The sequence below is a fragment of the Lithobates pipiens genome, unplaced genomic scaffold (assembly GCF_037356315.1).
Source record: "Lithobates pipiens isolate NorthernLeopardFrog02 unplaced genomic scaffold, aLitPip1_a1.2 Scaffold_18, whole genome shotgun sequence".
In the NCBI taxonomy this organism is placed as follows: domain Eukaryota; kingdom Metazoa; phylum Chordata; class Amphibia; order Anura; family Ranidae; genus Lithobates; species Lithobates pipiens.
Window position 1 is genome coordinate 242,251,133 of NW_027507758.1, and position 13,913 is coordinate 242,265,045.

Sequence of the window (13,913 nt, forward strand, 5' to 3'; positions counted from 1 at the left end):
TTTTAGTTTTTGCTTCATCAATCACACACAATTTTCAGCTCATGACTTGCAAATTCAATGTTAATAAATAGAAAAGACTATCATTCTGACCCCAGCATTTTTCAAGCTGGTCACAAACATTTTTGGCCACTACTGTCAATTGATATGTATACATAATTTTTTTGGTAAAATTATTAATTTGTAATAAATTATCATATCTAGTTAACATCACTAATATCAGGACAATAAATATGTATAAAAATAATATACCTGGCTCCAGCTGGGCGCATCAACTTCTTCCAGGATGGAAGGCCCAGGTTGTTCCTCGTCAGCCTCTGCTTGGGTTGAGGGAAGGATGGAGGGAAGGCTGCAGGGAAGGTTTAAAAATGATTCCCTGGCTTCAGTCTGGTCGCCCAAAAACCGCAGTTTGTTGAAGTACCACAGCCTGGGGATATACACATTATCTGCTGATGCTCCTGATCAGAGTGATTTCTGGATCGTATTATGCTCCTTCTTATACATGTTCCTCTAGATCCCAAATTTCTTTTCCAAGAATTGGATGGTTGCATCTGGGACCCGAGTCTTCCCAAATTCCAGAAGTTTCTCCAGTGTTGACTTCCTAGCTTGTTTATTATAATATAAACTGTGTTTCACCTGCCACAAATTCTGCATCTCCCTGTACTTGTCAATAAAACTGGCCATAAATTCTGGGTGGTTGATTCATATTTTCTGTAAAGACAATACACAAGACAAAAACACTGTCAGCCTAAACTCTCATAATCTTATCCCAATATAGGCCTCACAATCTTGAAGCAGTATAGACCACTGATGTACCAAAGTTAAGATTTTACCTTTGTTAGAATGTTCGTCCTCCTTCCTCAGCACAACGAATGTACTTTTGACGTGCGTGTGTTACTTTTTATATACACTGTGCATGTATCGCCCGCGTTGCCTGCCCCTGATGTTCTTTCTAGTGCATTCCCCGCCCCTTCTCTTCGGCACGCAATAGGAGCGCCATGGCAGAGACACAGCAGGTGTGTGATTGGAGTAACAAGGAGGAGAAAAGCCCGGAGGTCGAAACGCGCCGGTCTCGGAGGAGATGATGTAAGGCTACAAATATGTCCTTTCTTGAGATGGTGGAGATGGTGAAGATCTTGAAGAGGAATGACTATGATGGCAATAATGGACCATACACCAACCCCAATGTGAGAATAATGACGAAAGTTGTGAAGAGTCTGCACACCAATTTTGGTGTACGACGAACAAAGGAGCAAATAAGGAAACACTGGTCAGACCTGAAACTGAGGGAGCTGGATCAGTATAGGAGGGTCAAGAGCGTGCTTAAAAAAAGTAAGTAGTTGTCGTGTGTTACGATTCTTTACTATTACTTGCATGCTGTGCCATGTGATTCTTTACTGTAGGACATTTATTTTAAAATGGCAAGTTTCAGGTTAGTGGGCAAAGTGATCAGTCGTAGGAAACATCGTTCGCACATTAAATACAATGTTTTGGGCAGATACAGGTTGTGGAACAGCAAGCTCAACATTTTATAACTACTAATCAAGGACATCATGATATGGAATCGTGAAATCGACATCATAAGAAACAAGCTAAATTTTATGGAGCAACAAATGAAGAACATGATTGAAGTGTTGGGGAGAATTTAAACGATCTTCAAAATACAACCATTTTCTCAATTGTTGTTTTCTTATTAAAAACATATTTTTTTTAGGAATTAGTAAAAGCCAAATTTTGACAATTCCAGACAGTGTGTCAATATGTGCTATCTACCATCAGGGGATTTCAATGTACCGTATATACTCGAGTATAGGCCGACCCGAATATAAGCCGAGGCCCCCAATTTACCCCCAAAAAACTGGGAAACTTATTGACTCGTGTATAAGCCGAGGGTGAGACATACCTGTCCATCCCTGTGTGTCCGTCCATCCCTGTGTGTCCGTCCATCCCTGTGTGTGTGTCCATCCATCCCTGTGTGTGTGTCCATCCATCCCTGTGTGTGTGTCCATCCATCCCTGTGTGTGTCCATCCATCTCTGTGTGTGCAGCCTTGTGTGTCCAGCCTACCTGTGTCCCGAGCCTGCATCCCGCCTCCGTCCCGAGCCTGTGTGCTTCTGCCATGCCAGGATCGCCGCTCTTCTCGTCTGACAGACGGCGTCGGCGCCTCGGCGGCCATTCCACTGTTCAAAAGCCGCGCCTCCGTCTGTGATAGGCGGAACACTCAATTTCCCAGCAGTCTGTGTTCCGCCTATCACGGACATCCTCTCATCCTCGTCCGTAGTATGAGGATGAGCGGATGTCCGTGATAGGCGGACCACTGACTGCTGGGAAATTGAGTGTTCCGCCTATCACAGACAGGGAGGCGCGGCTTTTGAATAGTAGAATGGCCGCCGTCTGTCTGCTCGACACGCTGATCGGGCAGGCAGACGGCGATGACTCGAGTATAAGCTGAGGGGGGCACTTTCAGCCTCAAAAAAGAGGCTGAAAATCTCGGCTTATACTCGAGTATATACGGTATGCATTTGGTGGGTGCAACCCCTTCCTCCCGAATGAAGTAGGTGAGAGGAAGGGGTTCCCCCTCAAAACACATCCATTGATCTCCCATGATGGGATATTAGGCATGGGATCAGGAGGGAAATCCCCAATTTGTGTGCATCTTCAAAATTTGGCTTTTACAGGGGGGACATCATCCCATCTGATGAATGCAATATCAAGACACTTTGGATGTCTGATATTGCCTTTTGTTTTTCTACGTTGAACTTTGTAAGTTCCAGAGTTTTAAGTATGTTATCTTATTAAACATGCCTATTTACAAAAAAAAAGAAATTCCAAAAAAAAATAAAACATTTTTTTATAACGCACATGTTTAAATGTGCACACAGTAAAAAATATGCTAATCAACAATGTGTGGCTTCTTTTTTCAATGCTCAATACCAGTTTTTTTAAGGAAATTTGTGTTTACAGTGACAATGGGCCTTATTTACTAAAGGAAACTCTACTTGGCACAACAAGTGCACCAGGAGAACCTAGGATACAGCCAAAAACAAACACAAGCAATAAAGAAAATTCAAGATTTTATCAGATAATATTTTTTTATTTAAAACATTTTTAGACATCTGTCTGGTATAGCAATGCCCCCCCCCCCACCCATAAAATAATTTATATATTTCTCCCAAACTTCAGGGGCGCTTTGGGGGGCCAAGCCAGTATCCAGGCCCATAAGGGGATTATCTGTAATAAGTCTGGCCTCAGGCCCAACTGAGGCTATATCATTTGGGGATTTTTTCTTAAACAATTGTGCAGTATGTAGCAGCATTGAATGATATGGATTGCTGTCAGAAACAGGCGGAACCCGCTGGCCATTATCCTAAAGGTATTCTCAAGAACTCTTCTCGCTCTGGCCAGTCGGTAGTTAAAAACTCTCCTCTCCGGGGTGAGGGCCCTTTGGGGGAATGGCCTCATCAGGTGCTCGCCCAGACTGAAGGCTTCATCTGCAATAAAGACGAAGGGGAGTCCTTCCACGTTATCCACATCAGGTGGCAATGCCAGGCATCCGGGATGATGATAACGGGTGATTTATTGCATGATCACAACACAAGGATAGTGCAATGTTTCGGAGCCGCGCAGGGCCCCTTCGTCAGGCATGTGATGTGTGTAAAGTGACAGTGAAAAATATTTAAAAAGCCATCAACCAATCAGAAAAAAGAGCAAAAAATAGAAAAAAAACAAGCTCCTTCCACCCCCCAAGTGATATGACGTCACAAATCCCGCCAAAAACAGTTAAATATTTAGGATACATAAGCACAAATCACAAGAAAATGTATATGCCAAAGTAAGGGTTAATGTAATAATATACTTTGAGTGCCATGAAGTACCTTTAAATGGTGTTACTGCAGGGGCAGACCAGCTGTGGGTAACATCAGGATCTACTGATCAGCGGGAGAAGAGTTTGTGAGGCAGATCACGGGTCATAGACATAACCGCCCTTGCGCAGTGCAGCAGCAATTACTAGGCAGCCCAAGACGCTGCAGTGCTCTGCCAAGCCAGGGGATACAGCAGTCACTGCCGATCGCACATGCGCAATGTGTCGGTGGTGGCTGGGAAGCCATGCAGGCTGTTGTGCTTGGGCCGCCAATGTCATGGAAGTGAGTGACGTCAGCGGACCCCGCCCATTACACCGGTGTTGGCCAATAAGGGAAGGAGGGCCAGAGAGAATGTGAGTGTAAAGAGCCAGCAGCCGTGAGTGTGAGAAAAGGAGTGTTTAAACAAAGTCAGTGACAGTGAGTGAGAAATAGGGGAAAAGAATAAACAGTGGAGCACGGAGTTGGGAAGAAAAAGGAAGCAAAGAGGGGGCAGAAAGGCATCGGGGAATCAAAGCCTAGAAGGAAAACAAAGTGGATGGAAAAGGAAAAATAAAGAGAGGAAGAGAAAAAGGAAAGAGAGGTATATAAAAGAAAAAGAGAAAAAGGGAGGAGAGAAAGAAGGGGGACAAGAAGAAGCTAGAAAAAATAAATAAAAATAAATATAAAGAAAAAGAAAGAGGGAAATGAAAGTAATAAAAATGAAATTACAAATGGAAAAATAAAATAAAAATAAACATAACAATAAATAAAAATAAAATAATAATAAAGATAAAGATAAACATAAAAATAAAATACAAATGAAAAATAATAAAAATAAAAATAAATATAAACACAAATAAAAATAAATATAGAAAAGAAAACCAAAATTAGGTATAGGTATAGATGAATAAAAATAAATAATAACAAATACAAATAAGCAAAATAAAATAAAAGATGAAATTAAGTAGAGAATAAAATTAGAAAGAAATTAAGATAAATATAGATAATAAAAATAATAAAGATAAAGAAATGGAAAGAACTAGAGGAGATAGAGGGGGAACAAAGATGAAGGGGGGAGGGGTAGAAAGTAAACTTGGGGGGAGGGTGGTGGGCACAACAATGCAGGGGACCTGAAGGGCTTGAGATACAAAAAAGGTAAAAATTCTAAATCTATCACAATGAAAGTACACGAGTTGTAGGGAGAGTATCGATTGCAATAGTCATCATAGTAACATTATGCCGCGTACACACGTAGCAGACTATCCGGCGGATCTATTCTGGCGGACTTTCCGCCAGACTGTCCGCCGGACTTTCCGAACGAGCTACCTGCCCACACACTGTACTTTTGCGGCGGACTAATACGGCGTACTAAGTCCGCCAGACTATCCGCCGTACTTTTGAAATGAACTACACACGGGCAGATTGTCCAGCGGACTTGAGTCCGCCGGACTTTTCCACCAGAAATTTTTGATCGTGTGTATGAGGCAAAAGGTGTGGGTGATGTAGTCACCCCAAAAGGATGCCATAGGTCAATCATTGATACATTGTCATGGATAAGAAAAAGGAAAAACAAAGGAAAAACAAAAAAACTCCATGGTCAAGGGAGAAAAAGTACAATCATCATTCCAGTAGAAAACACAGGTCCGTTATCTCTCATTCAAAAAACATGTGAACAATAGGTTGGTGTTCAGTCCTCTAGGATGCACCGTGCCCAATAGGCTTCACGTTGTAGTAGTTGGCGGTCACGGTCACCACCTCTGATGGGCTGTTGAACATGTTCTATGAACATACCTCTCAGTTCATGCGTTTGGTGTTTGAGTTCGAGAAAATGCACAGCGACTGGTTTAGTGTAGTCAACCAGCTTACCCTCCTTCATCTTAGACAGGGCGACTCTGATGTTGCTTCTGTGTTTTTGAAATCTCTTTTTAAAAGGACTGGTCGTTTTTCCAACATAAGTAAGTGCGCACGGTCATTTAAGTATGTAAATGCAATACTCAGTGTTGCAGTTCAAGTAATCCTTAATGCAATAGTGATTACCCCTATGCATGTGCGTAAAGTATTCACCGCACATGAGGGAATTGTAAATATTGCAGTTGTGGCATTTGTAGCAACCGGTCTTCTGGGAGATTTTTGGTATGGTTTTGGCATATTTGTGTCTGGGGTCAGCCTGTACAAGGCAGTCACAAAGGGTTTTGCTGCGTCTATGTGCGATAAGGGGTACCGTTTTCAGTTCATATGCCAGTTCGCTGTCAGCTCATAAAATGTGTAGTTTTTTAGTGATGGTCTGTTTAATATGGTCAGTTTCGCGATTAAATGTGTGAATGAACAATGGTCGATTGAGGGGCCTGGAGGGCTTGGTGCGAGCAATCTCGATCTTGGTTAGTGCGTGGTCAAGGACCTCGTGGGATACCCTCTTTCTAGAAATTTGTCATACATCTTGCTTAGCTGCCATGTCTTGTCATCTTCATTGGAACAGATCCGTGACACTCTTATAAATTATGATATTGGCAGACTATTCAAAATATGTTTGGGATATGCACTCTGATAGTGCAAAAGCGTATTTCTGTCAGTGGATTTTGTGAACAGAAATGTGGTCAGAGAGCCATTGGAGATAGTGATCATTGCATCCAAGAATGAAATGTTGAATGGCGAAATTTCAGGTGTGAACACAACCCTTGTGAAGATGCTATTCAGAAAGTCAACGAAATAAAAAAAACGAGAGTCCTTGTCGGTCCAGATAAGAAAAATATCATCAATGTACCTAAACCAACATTAGATGTGGTTGGTAAAGGCATCAGATGGGTAGATGTAGGGTTCCTCTAGCAGACCCACAAAGAGATTGGCAAAGGATGGGGCCGCTGAGCTACCCAAGGCTGTACCTCAAATCTGTGCATACTTAGTGCCCTCAAATGTAAAGTAGTTATTTGAAAGTACAAAGTCAAGACATTCAATAATGAACTCTTTGGGTAATGGGGGTGATTCCATGTTGGTCAAAAAGTGTCTGACGGCCTGCAATCCAGCATCATTGGGTATGCACGTGTATAGAGATCCTATATCCATTGTTGCAAGTTTCCATCCTTCCCCAAAAACTGTAAATGCCCTCAGTTTCTCCAAAAAATAATGTGTATCCCTGATATAGGCTGGTAACTCTTTTACCAGAGGTTGTAAGAGATAGTCAAGAAATTGGGCCAGGGGTTGAGTGATCGACCCAGTACCAGATACTATGGGTCTAAATTTTAATGTGTTCAATTTGATTTCCCAACATTAATTAGGGAGTGTAGCGCATTCTTAATGCGAGGTACAGGGTTCTGTTGGAGTACAGCATAACTGTCTGTGTCTGACAACAGGGCAGTCATGCCTTCACTATAGTCAGCATAGTTCATAACCACTATAGCACCGCCTTTGTCGGTGGGTTTGATGATTATACTTTTATCATTCTTAAGTGTCTTAAGTGCGACAAACTCATCCGGACTCAGGTTGGTATATGTTTTGTTGGAGGCGTTATTGCGCACACCATGTTTAATTGTCTGCACAAAGCTGTCTATGGAATGGAAATGTCCAGGAGGGAAAAATTTACTTTTGAGCTTAAATGGTACCGTTGGTCTTGTGGGAGCCATCTTAGGCATTGTATGAAAATATTGTTTAATTTTTAGCATTCTCTCAAACTTAAAGATAACAACTTCAAATTCAAAGTCCTGAAATCTAGCAGTAAGGAAAAAAGAGAGACCTTTAGATAATTATATTATAACAGTAATACCCCGAATGTAGTGCTGGCACGAAGTGGACATGCTTCCCATCTATAGCCCCTCCACAGTTGGGAAAGTCCCAACGGTCGGCAAAATGGGAGGCCACATGTTGCCATTCCTGTGGCGTTGAATGAAACTGTGGAGTCAAACAAGAAAAAAAAATATAAGTACTTTTGCACATAACATTGCAAGCAGATTACACAAAAACATTCTTGCACAACATCAGTATAACATTTATTTTAAGGATTATTTAAAGACAAAAATATAAGGCCCACTTATCAGATTCTTCACTCCCTCTGATGGCCCATTGATAAAAACATTTTTTTTGGGGGGGGGTTTGAGGTGATTTTGGGAGCCAAAAATAAAAAAGCCTCCAGCACTGAATGTAATGACACACATAACATTTGTACACATTTTAGGGGGTGTTTAGGGTAAAGCACTACAATGAAGCTGACTAAATACATTGTTAAGGGACTAGATTATAGGTGTATATGGGCCCAGGATAGCATGCTGGGAAGGTTAGTGAATGCAAATATGCATGTAGGCCAAAAAAAGGATTATTAAAAGCTTACAGTATGCATGAGGATAAAGGGGACATTCACAGCATATTACAATCATGGTTATTAGGGAATGATGAAATAAATACAATACATTAGCAAACATTAAATACATATAATGTGATGTTAAAGGATAAAGCTTACCCTACTATAGTCCTTCTGTAGGACCTACCGTATATACTCGAGTATAAGCCGAGATTTTCAGCCTCTTTTTTGAGGCTGAAAGTGCCCCCCTCGGCTTATACTCGAGTCATCGCTGTCTGCCTGCTCGATCAGCGTGTCGAGCAGACAGACAGCGGCCATTCTATAATTCAAAAGCCGCGCCTCCGGCTCCGCCTTCGCCTGTGATAGGCGGAACACTGAATTTCCCAGCAGCCTGTGTTCCGCCTATCACGGACATCGTCTCATCCTCGTACTACGGACGAGGATGAAAGGATGTCCGTGATAGGCGGAACACAGACTGCTGGGAAATTGTGTTCCGCCTATCACAGACAGGGAGGCGCGGCATTTGAACAGGGGAATGGGCGCCGACGAAGAGCGGTGATCCTGGGACGGGACCGGACGGAGGCTCGGCTCGGGACGGGACGGGACTGGACGGAGTCTCGGGACGGGACGGGACCGGACGGAGGCTCGGGACGGGACGGGACCGGACAGAGGCTCGGCTCGGGACGGGACGGGACCGGACGGAGGCTCGGGACCGGACGGAGGCTCGGGGACACAGGTAGGCTGGACACACAAGGCCACACACACACACACACACACACACACACACACACACACACACACGGATGGATGGATACACACACAGGGATGGATGGATGGATGGATGGACACACACACAGGGATGGATGGATGGATGGACACACACACACACAGGGATGGATGGATGGATGGACACACACACAGGGATGGATGGATGGATGGACACACACACACACAGGGATGGATGGACACACACACACACAGGGATGGATGGATGGATGGACACACACACAGGGATGGACAGGCATATCTCACCCTCGGCTTATACACGAGTCAATAGGTTTCCCAGTTTTTTGGGGGTAAATTGGGGGCCTCGGCTTATACTCGGGTCGGCCTATACTCGAGTATATACGGTAAATGATAGCAGAACAGGTCTCTGGAATAATGATCCCCAGAGGGGAGATGCCTGTAGAGAGTGATGGCTTGTTCCGGAGTGATGGCTTGCCTCATGCAGGTATCCTGCCTGCTGATATAAGGGGTGAGCAAAGCCAACAGATTGTGAAAAAACAGGGTCCGTCATCCTGAGAAAGTTCCTCAAATCATCAGGATTATTCTCCTGAATCTCACGCAGCAAAGTCATGTGCAAGAAATGGTCATGTTGGAATACCCAATTCTTGGTCCATGTACTCCTCCTCACCCTGTTCATGGACTGGGCTTGGGTCACAGTATAAACCCCAACACCAAGCTCCCACACAGCATGAACTGTACGATGAGTACGTAACCGCAACATGGTTTCAAAACGGTCAGATGGTCAGAATGGACTTAACAGAACGCACTGAAGAACAGCAAGGCCTGTGAAGAGTGAGCTGAAAATCAGCAACGAGCAGACAAGAACGCACTGAAAAACAGATACGAACTGGCTACACGCACTTAAGACCAGATAGAAACCCACAAGCACAAACTGAACAGCAGTAAAACAATCTGAAAAAGCAGGAGTCTGAAAAGCGTGGATCGTCTCTAACCAAACTTCTACTAACACGAGATTAGCAGAAGGAGCCCAAAGGGTGGCGCACTGGGTCTTGAACTTCCTTTTTCTAGTCCCGTCGTATGTGCTGTACGTCACAGCATTTTTGACGATCAGACTTTGGTGTGATCATGTGTACACAGGACAGTTTCAGGGGAATTCCGTCGGAACTCCGTCGGAAAAACCTTCAGAGTTTATTCCCATGGGAAAACCGGTCGTGTGTACACTAGCCGTCCTTATTTCACGCTTACATTTCTTGTTGCATTCTCTATAAAGTCTGAATGCTGAAGATGATCCCTCAACCTTGTATTTTATGAAGGCCTTCTCCTTTGCTTTTATATGCATTTTTACACTGGAGTTAAGCCATCCAGGACTATTGTTCTCTCTTTTAAATTTATACATAGGAGTACTTTTGGCCCAAAAGCAAACCCCATAATGCTTTGCCTGACCTGTGAAATGTGATCAGGTAGAAAAGTATGAACAATAATGGGGCCTTGAAAATGTGCCAACCATCTCACTGTAAATGTCAGCTCTCCAAACTTATTTTTGTTAGTATGCAATGGAGTAGTGAGGGACAGCTGAAAGCTTTGTGAGGAAGAGATAGCTTTTAGTGCTAGAGTACCATCTACAGAACTATACAGTGCTGTATTCAATGCAGTATATTGCTACTGGTACAGTGAATTGCAGTGAAGTGGGCTACAGAGAGCGGATTGTATCTCCTCCCAATTTTCATTGTGCTGTTCAGTGCTCCATCACTGTGAAGTGTTTTTTTGTTTTTTTTGTTTTTTTGAGGGGGGCTTTTTTATTTGTTGCAAAAAAGTAAAGAATATTATTCACAAGACCTAAACAACTTCTAATATGACGATGATAATGATAACGAAATCGATACATTCTGAAATAGTCTACCTGTGTAATTATATTATTTTACCTTTGTTCACCATTTTACACCTTTTCTTTAAAACTATTTAGAGCAAAGTTATACTCTTTCATTATGCTTAGTTTAGCTTAAACTCAAGAAAATTATACATTTCTCAAACAATACAGTAGTACCCAACTGTTAACCAACTGTATTATTCATCTGTAATGCTGTATTAATGTAGTCTGATGTAAGCTTCAGGCATACAACCTACGCTATCAATGCTATATTATGATGTTACATGTCAATCGTTTATCTTCATAACCAATAAAAAAAATATTGAAATTAAAAAACTTGACCCTTACAGTGCTCGTTGGCTTATCAAGGTGTGCATACATACGATTTAGCATGAATATGACAGTGTCCTCAACTCTTAGCTGGTAGGAAAACTGTCTAAATATTTACTAACCATGACCTGTAACTGATGTAAAACTGATGTTCTCCAAGGTCTTCATGATGTGGGAGGTCAAACCCACAAGAAAGAAGGAGGGGTGGAGATGACTGATCTGTCAGGAAGTTTTTCAATTTTCAGGAAGTGGAGTTGCACAACAGCATTGTGCCCTGTCTTGCATCATTCCCAGCTCTCAGCAAAGTTGCAAAAGAAGGCAAGCTCCATGAGATAAAATGGGAGCAGCTGAAACATCAGCAATTTTGCCAAGCTGGCATGTGTTATGTCCCAGCAATTGGGGAAGAGACACCTGCCTGCTAAGTGATTCAACTTGAGATAGCAGGTTAGCGTGTGGAGACTCAAAGTAAAGTTGCAGACCACATTTGCCCTTACTCTGTGCAGTTACATGCTGACCCTCTCAAGGGCCATGAGGTAATCCTCTTACACTCCTCCAATCCCTATTCCTTGCAGATGGGGAATCTTTTGTATTGGGGGTAGAGGTGGAAAGGTAGGAGTGAGAAGAAGGATGCCAATGCCCAGTACCAGGGCCGGACTGGGAATAAAAACCAGCCCTGGAAAAAAATTTCATACCAGCCCCACAGCATTATTATACCAGCCCAACAGCATAACGTCATTATTTTTTTGTTCATGAAAGGGAAAACCAAACATTTTAAAGCACATTTGATGAAGAGCGTAATATATATAGATATGAAATCACATAGGGATATATATATATATATATATATATATATATATATATATATATATATATATATATATATATACAAATTCCAGTTAAAAGTGGTAAGTGGACAATCATCAAGGGGGACCCCAGGAACTCAGAACATGGGGGACCACCTTCCCCAGAAAGAATACACTAAGGTAAGGAGGGTGGGTGCCCACCAAATGCAGCTTTACTCTGCCCGTGAATGCGGCCTCACTGTGCCCACCATTGAGGCCTCACTGTGCCCACCATTGAGGCCTCACTGTGTCCACCATTGCGGTCTCACTGTGCCCATCAAATGCAGCTTTACTGTGCCATGAATGCAGCCCCACTGTTCCCAAGAATGCAGCCCTTCCTGTGCCCCATGTCCCAGTCTGCAGTCCCTGTCTGTGGGAAGATGTGTTGTTGATGCTCGGTACAGTACCTTGCATGCCAGCAGGATATCCATGACGAGCAGCAGCAGGCAGGGCCTGTTCTCGTTTTGGATGGGGACGGTGCTCCTTCCAGAGGATCTGTTTGCTGTGAGATGAAGTGGTCCCTGGCCACCTGCACCTTCAGCCGTCCCCATTTTCCGGCCCCAGTCAGCCTGTCCTTTGGTCCTGGGGAAGTGGAGAGCACTGGGTGGGAGCTGGAGAGAAGGGGGTGCAGAGAGTACTGGCGGGGTTGGAGAATACATGGGTGGGGGCAAAGAGCAGGGGATAGTGGAGATCACAGGAGCGGGGAGCAGAGAGTGCTGGGGGGGGGCAAAAAGAACAGTGGTGGAGAGCATGGTAGGCTGAGAGCACTGAGGGGGCTAAGAGTGTGGAGTGGCAAAGAACACTGGGGGGGCAGAAAAAAAAAGGATGGAGAGCATGGGGGCTGAAGAGTACTGGGGGGGTACAAAGAGTAGGGGGGAGAGCTCAAGAGCACCAGTGGGGGCCAGAAAGAACAGGGGGAAAAGCACGGGGGACTGGAGAGCATTATGGGAGGTGGAGAGCATTGGCAGGGTTGGAGAGCACATGGGTGGGGGCAAAATGCAGGGGGGAGTGGGGAGTGGAGAGTGCTGGGGGGAGCCAAAAATAACAGGAGTGGAGAGCAAGGGGGGGTAGAGAGCACGGGGGGCTGGATAGTGATGGGTGGAGCTTGAGAGCACCAGGGGGCCAGAAAGAACAGGGGTGGGGAGAATGGAGGGCTGGAGAGCACTGGGGTACGGGCTGGAGAGTGATGGGGAGAGCACTGGGGAGGTGAGAAAGAACAGGGGGGGAGCACTCTGGGGAAAAGAACAGGGGGAGAGCACTGGGGGGGGGGGGAACAAGGGGAAGGAACAAGGGGGGAAGAACAAGGGCGGAGAGCACTGGGGGGAGTAGAACAGGGGGGGGAGAGCACTGGGGGGAGTGAAGAGCACTGGAGGGGGAAAGAACAGGGGGGGAAAGGGGACTGGGGGGAGTGGAAAGCACTGGGGGGAAGAACGGGGGGAGCACTAGGGGGGAAGAACAGAGGGGAGTGGAGAGCACTGGAGGGGGAAGAACAGGGGGGAGCACTGGGGGGAGTGGAGTGCACTGGGGGGAGAACAGGGGGGAGAGCACTGGGGGAGTGGAGAGCACTGGGGGTAAAACAGGGGGGGAAGAGCACTGGGGGAGTGGAGAGCACTGATGGGGGGGGAGAACAGGGGGGGGGAACAAAGGGGAGAACAGGGGGGAGAGCACTGGGGGGAGTGGAGCGCACTGTGGGGGGAGGGGAGCACTGGAGGGAGTGGAGCGCACTGAGGGGGGGAGAACAGGGGGGAATGGAGCGCACTGGGGGGGAGAACAGGGGGGAGAGCACTGGGGGGAGGGGAGCGCACTGGAGGGGGGAACAGGGGGGAGAGCATTGGGGGAGTGGAGCACACTGCGGGGGGAGGGGAGCACTGGGGGGAGTGGAGCGCACTGAGGGGGGGGCAGAGGGTAGAGCACTGGGGGGAGTGGAGCGCACTGGGGGGGAGAGCACTGGGGGGAGTGGAGCGCACTGGGGGGGGGGGGAGAACAGGGGGGAGAGCACTG